This window comes from Crocodylus siamensis, chromosome 12 (genome assembly GCF_052110815.1).
Source record: "Crocodylus siamensis isolate JL-2025a chromosome 12, ASM5211081v1, whole genome shotgun sequence".
NCBI lineage: Eukaryota > Metazoa > Chordata > Crocodylia > Crocodylidae > Crocodylus > Crocodylus siamensis.
The window spans coordinates 29,694,115-29,701,072 of NC_143406.1; the positions used below are offsets into that span (position 1 = coordinate 29,694,115).

The following is a 6,958-nucleotide window of genomic DNA, read 5'->3' on the forward strand; positions in this document are numbered from 1 at the left end:
AGGTCTCTCCCCCTGCTCCTGCTGCCCACCCGGTCTCCAGCGTGCCTCGGGATCGGGCCCCTCGCCTGCCGCTGGCTACCAGCCAGCCCCGGCTCCTGCCCCTGCCCGGGGGTGGGAAGCAACACGGGGCTTTCCGAGGCAGCTCCCTACTCCCGCAGGTTTAGAGAGAAATCACCCCAGCCCCCAGCAGCTGTGGAGCTGGTTCCTCCGCCCCCGGCGTCGGGAACGAGGGGCATTTCTGACATGCGACCTGGCTGCGCCTCACGAGCCGCGCCGCACGGGGAAGCGCGCCCGGCGGCCGTGACAGTTGTAGGCGCGCGCAGCCCGGGCGGGAGGCTCGGGCTACTACGTAGAAGCGCCGCACAGAATCCCCTCCATTCATCGCGGCGGCCAAGCGAAGGGCAACAGCGCCCCCCGGTGGTCTCGCAGCGCCCGCCCTCGCGACACAAACTTTTCCAACGCACCAGAAATGTCACACAAGGGAGTTGCTGCTGCTTGGCATGTTGCAAACTTTGGCATCTCGCAGTCCTCAACTCCACGGGTTAGAGGGTGCCGCCATCCTCCTTCCCAAACGCACGATGCTGGCTGCAGCTTGCAGTCCTCATCGCCTCCAAGGGGGGCAGCTATGCGAGCGGGAGGATATGGAAAGGGGGTCTGCAAAACGAAGGGAAGGAGAAGGGTTAAAGGGGCTGCAGGAACTGGGGAGAAAAGAAGATGGAGGTCACCCATGAGTCGGACTGAACCCCAAACCCTGGTGGACGTGCCGGAGGTGTCACGCCAATAAAGTTGGTGTTTCATTTTACGGAAAAATAAATTGCAGATCGTCACCAACACAAGTCGGAGTGTGGGCAGCTTCCTTGAAAATCCTCTCCCTCCTCCCCAGGCAGGTTGGGGGGGAAAATCCTGTGCTAGTAACATTGTGGTTGCTTCCCATGGCAATGCATGGCGTTGAGCTAGAAGGGGATGAGGCATCCGACCTGGAATGAATAGCTGGGAGCAAAACTAATTCAGATGATCAAGGGCACGAGTTTTCGTGACAGGTTCAAAACAGGCATAATCTAGAAAACAGCTCTATCAGTAAGGGGAATAGCTCTTTTTTGATCTCGTAGAGGAGCAGCCCGGTAACCAGACTGGGCGAGATACAGACGAAGCAATTACTCCAGGAAAAGCGGTGTTTGCTTTGATTTCTCAGCTATCAGCTCCAGAAGAAAAACAAGAAAATGACTGATACTTCCTAAAGTACCCATAGCTCAGTGCAGAATGGTGGCACGTTTGGCAAATACAAAGCAGCATTAGCTATAAGCTTCATGACTAGAAACTAGAAACTAAAACCCAGGATTTAGAGAGAGAGAGAGAGGCTGCAACATTTCCATAAACGTATGCATGCCATTCAGAGCCCATTTGCAGCTACTAACAGCACATTAGAGCTAGCCAGAAAGGGAAATACTTACTGCATTCTCCCTCCACATAGTTCCAGTCTTAAGATCCTCCAAGTCATTTCAGTAGATTCCTCTGCAAACAACGAAGTGGAAAATAGACCTCTTAATCCCTTGATTTCATCCTGCAACTTCTTCCCACTGCAGTAAAGACAAGCCCAGCAGCTCTTTATCGCTTAAAATCCCCCATGATCAAGTTTTAGCAATGCCATTGCCATTGAGATTTGCTCTGTACTCTTGGCAGGAGGCGTTCAAGCATCTTCATTTTTTTTTTAAAGGCAATTGTAATCTTGCTGCAGCAGGGCTCCAGGATAGCGGGCTTACAGCCTCAGTATTCCTCTCGGTTCTTGGAAACGGAGGGGCTTGTCAGCATCACGTCCCGAAGGGGGGAGAGGGAATTGCAGTGCCTTGCACAGAGCAGGGATTTTTCCCCTTGCTGGGAAAGCGCGGGTGAGAGTAGCCCTGTCCTGCACGTAAGAGGCAGGGAGCTGCAGTCGGGTTTGGAGCTGCATGCACAGTCTAGTAATCCACGCTGCAAGCAGCAAAGCTTTTCAGCAATGCCAGGCAGGGTCCTTTCTCTGCCCACCCGCCTCCTCCCACTCACACTGTGGGGGATGGGATGGGATGGGATGGGGTGGGGTGGGGGCCAGAGGGTAACTGGAATAGGGAATTAATCCGAGAGAATCTGACTACATGGAAAGAAAGCAAGACAAGTATTTTAGTGGTGACATTGAATTCATAGGTGTCCCCTGCTTCCTGCCACATGCTCCCATCTTCCTCCTATAAACAGCAGGGCGGCTGGATCTGGGCATTCCCAGTCCAAGCTCCTGGGTTGCTGGGGAGGTAAAACCAGTTCTGCTCTGGGCGCTGCAAGAGCAACTCTCCCATCAGCAGCACCAAGGGCTGGGCTGGCAGTAGGGATCCCTGCCCTGGGCCATCATTCCTTTGGATCCAGGCCAGAGTGGAGATCACAAGACCTTTGTGCCTCTACCATGTGAGCTCTGGGGAAGTAAAAGCAACAATTTTGAGGGTGAAGCCAGTTCTGAAAGCGTGAGACCCAGGTCTTGGGGATGATGAAAAGAACAGCACCTAGTCCCCTTCCTCCCTAGTCTTTTAGAACAGTTTAAGGAACCATGCCCATTTCTCTCCCCTTCCATCCATCTACAGTCCTGCAGACACTGAGGACAGACCAGTACTGTACTGAAGGTCCTGGCAGCCCTGGGTGAACTTTTAGTACTGGGCCCCCCCTTAACCAGAGATACTTTTAATAATAATCAGACAATGAATGGGGGACAAAAACCATTTTCCGGCCCCCTTTCTGTCTGGGTTGGATTGCCAACTCTGACTGAAGCTATTTCAGGAGATTTTTTTTTTCCAGCATGATGTAATGTTATTAATTGTACTGTTCAACCTGTTAACAATATCAATTTCCTGGATTGCTTTCAATAGTCACCGGGAGGTCAGTGCCGATTCCAGTAGATTCCTGCCCAATCCGGGAGGGTTGGCAATCCTATGTCCTGGCCCTAGGCAGCTACCCGATTCACCCATGCTTGTGTCCAGCTCTGGGACAGACTGCTTATTGTCCCCTGCCACTCTCTTCTTTCCCTGCATCCCACCACATCCTTACTACCTTACTCTCTGTTACTCTTCTCTTCCCCAGCCACCCCGCTTTTCAACCTGGTCAGCCCACTCCTGCTGATTTGGTTCATTTTTACAAAGTGGGGTTAATTCTTTGTGTATTGATCACAACACAGCTTTTGTGTTGCATCCTTTTCTCTCTACCTTCATTGCTCTTTTCCATACCCCTGTTAAACCTTTCAGAGCAGAGTGTATGTACACATCTGTTTAACACCTAGCACAAATGGGATCTAAACTCAGCAGGGCTACTAGGCTGTATTATACATAATACATGTATTACAGGCTGTATTATATATAATACACAGTGGCATAACAAGCAGAGTTGCCACCCAGGGGAAACACTGATGGAGAGTTAGGGAGGGGGTGCAGGTTGTGGGGAACATAAGTTTAGGGGGTGGGGGGAGAGGAATGGGATCTGAGAGCAGAGGCAGAGGGCACAGGATCTGAGAGTGGGGGTGGGTGGGGAAGCACCCACAGGTTCAAGGAGGTGGGGAGGGACTCTTACTAGGGTGACCATATGTCCCAGTTGAGCCAGAACAACCCCAGTTTCCAGAGGCTGGTCACAGCTAGCTGTTGAGAATTATAATGGGGATCCCAGAAATGCAGGGGCACAGGGCATAGTCTTCTACACCACTCTGACTCCTGACTTGTGAGAGTGGGGGCGGGAGGAGGGAGGCCAGTGTCCTGGATTTTCAGGATTTCCATATGGGCAGCCTACCTCTTACCTACACCAGGAACTCCAGAACCCCAGCTGAGCTGCTGCTGCCAGCACATCCACCCATGCTGACCAGGGCGGCATTCTTGAAGTGGCAGCAGCCAGGAACTGTTTTGAAGTTCCCAGCATAGCAATGCCTTTAAGGCATGGACTCCAGAGGAACCAGGGGCAATTCTAGTGCCCCTCCTAACTTGCAGCCCAGGGCAGGTGCTCCTCTTGCCCACCCCTAGTTACATTACTGAAAATGCATACAAGCCAACCACACTGAAATCTGCCTGCCATTACCCTGCAGAACTCTTTACCTTAAATATTTCATTATCAGTTTTATTGACCATTACACTTTTGTGATCACATCCCCCAACAGCTTTATGCTTTTTTTGCAACCTTTGTCCTCAGTACATAAAGAAAAGATTTCTATATGCATTGCATTAGTCCTACTAGCAAAGCAATAAAAGAACTATAATACTACCATTTGTGAAAATGTGATGCTGTAAGCTTTAACATATTTCGTCCTTGACATACTTCTCTTCTACAAAGATTACAACAGTGCCGGGTAATGTTAGTAGCGCTAAACTGATCCTCTTGCCATTATAAGTCCTTTCCAGGGGTTATCGTACCAAGCAGTTCCCAAGTGGGTGAAAACAGGAACTTGTGATACTAACATACAGGTGAAACTTGCTACAGCAAAGCTGGAATTCACCTGGACATACATTAGAAATGTATTTAAATATCAAGAAAAGTGTCAATGTATTTAACAAGCATTTAGTGCATTGCAGTCTAATTGATTCTGATAGCTTTAAAAGCTGAATTGTGAAAGAATGAAAATCTTAATTTTATATACCTATGTTATGTTGATATAGATACATTTGGATAGATTGGATAGTGCTATTGCAAATATGTACTTAACTTTTTCTCAAATAACTCTTATAAAATTTCAATGGTCCAGTGAGGAATCAACCATTTAAAATATTATTTACATAAAAATATCAATAAATATTTAAAGAAGCAAGATTTTTTTTTTGGTAGCATCTTTTATTGGACCAGCTACATAGTTAGGAGTGATGTTATATTCAGCATGTTTGGAAAACTGCTCCAATATATAGGTTTTAATTCAAGACACATACAAACAGAGATTACTCAGAGAAGCAGCCTCATTGATTTCTATTTGACCACAAGTCAGCAGTATCTACTCAGCTAAGTAAAAACTGCAAGAGCAGACTGATCTTTCTTAATCAATTTCCAGGCATTTTCATGGGATATTTTTAATGAAAAATTCATGAAAGTACCTGCAGACATGTTAAGACGTTTCCCTAGTAAGTATAGGAAGTCCACAGAATAAACTCCAAAATGTCTTAACCGTGCCTAGATCAGGGGTTCTCAACCTTTATGGACTCAAGTGACCCTCATTGGTCTAAAGCAAGGGCCGTCAATTATTTCAGGTGGAAGGCCACTTAACAACTTTTGGTGAGCTGTTGAGGGCCAGAAGAGTCGCCCTGCCCCTTGACAGTTGCCCCGCCCCAGTCACCATCTTGGGACTGTAAAGCCCAGCCCCTAACCCCTGCCCTTTGCCACTGGAAGTCCCTCCTCTTGCCCCCCCCCCCCAATACTCCTTTTGGGAAGGGAGTCTGCCATCTTGGAATGGGAAAAACAAACAAATTATATACTAAAAATCAAACATTGACAATAACATATTTTAATTTTATTTAAAAATACATTTTTGTCCTGCTTTGTAGGAGTTTGTGTGGTGCATATAGAGATGATTGCATAATAACTCAAAATGAGGTCTTACTCTTGTATACTGTGGGAGGTATGAAAGGGTGGGTGGGTATGTGTGTGTATGTATGAGGAGTGTGGAAGAAGGTGTGGATGTGGGTGGGTGGGTATGGGGGGTTTGTTTTGGGTGTGTTTGTGGAGATGTATGGGTATACATTTGGGTATGGGGCTTGTGAGGAGTTGCGGGGGGGTGGAAGGGTGGGGGTGGGGTGGAGTGGGCATAAATGCACGTGTGTGGTGGGGCTTCTGCACCTAGCAGTGAATGGGGCTCTCCTCCAACATTCACGGGTGTGTGTGGGGGGGAGGGTGCATGTGGGGTTTGTGGTGGGGGGGTGTGGGTGGCTGCAGTGTTTGTTGGGTGTGTGCTTGTGTGTGGGGGAGGGTGTGGTTGTGGGTATGGTGGGGTGTGCATGGGAGCCTCCCCACATGTGCCTACCTGAACCAGTCAGCACCCACCCCTGCCCTGCAACAGCCCAGAGCCCTCATGCCCTGTGGTGCCTCCCCACCACTGCCACTGCCAGCAGTGCACAGCCCCAGCCCACCCCACACCCACTCTGGACTCACCCCTGCCAGAGCAGATGGGCAGGAGCCTGGGCACAGCCCCAACCCAACCCACCCTGCACCACTCACCTACCCATGGTATGTCCTGCCACCCCCCAAGTATGCAGTGGGGCTGGAGAAGCTCTGCAGCTGGACTGCAGCCCACTTGCCCCAGCCCCACAGTACTGGCGGGGACCCGGCTGTACCTCCCTGACCCTACATGCCCCACACCTGCGCTGGACTTGCTCACCCAGGCTCAGCCACAGCTGAATGGGCCAAAAGCTTTTGCTCAGCACCTCCTCGCCACCTCCGAGTCATTCCTGCTGCAGTTGTCAGAAGCTCATGCTACACTGCCCTGCATCTGCTCTGCACTGCTACCGCTGCCCTCCTGGGTAGCCTGGACACGGCGGTGATAGTGACATACACACAGAGAAGCCTGGCGCAGTGCGGGCTCCCAGTGGCTGCAGCAGGAATGGCCTGGCAGTGGTAAGGGGGAGAAGCCACTTTTTCGCCAAGCTGAGCAACAGCTTCGGTCCCGTGCCGCCGCTGAGCTTGGGTGAGTGAGTCTGGAGCAGATGCAGGGCACACAAGGCTGGAGCTGTGCAGTGAGGGTCCCTGTCATCACTGTGGGATTGGTGGCAGCAGCAGCCAGAAGGAGCTGCCACCTCCTGGGCTGCCTAAAAAGGCAGTCCAGCTGCGGAGCTGCCCCAGCCCCACTATGTGCCCAAGGGTAGTAGGATGTGCTATGACTGGATTGTGCCTGGGCCAGGCAGGACCAAGGGACCTGCAGTGGGCTGGATCCAGCCCACAGGCCATGTTTTGCCCACCCCTGGTCTAAAGGCACCTTTCTTTATTT

At 50.6% G+C, this 6,958-nt stretch overlaps 1 protein-coding gene across 1 annotated transcript in view; it reads right to left on the minus strand.

The window, feature by feature from the left end:
* Window positions 1-1,973, minus strand: part of GRIN2A (glutamate ionotropic receptor NMDA type subunit 2A) — a 364,506-nt gene extending 362,533 nt beyond the window's left edge. Inside the window, exons 1-2 of the mRNA XM_090023699.1 lie at window positions 1,452-1,973; window positions 465-654 (exon numbers count right to left, since the gene is read on the minus strand). The gene's annotated coding sequence lies outside the window, so the exon portion shown is untranslated. The remainder of the gene's footprint in view (window positions 1-464; window positions 655-1,451) is intronic.
* Between the last annotated feature and the right edge of the window lie 4,985 nt (window positions 1,974-6,958).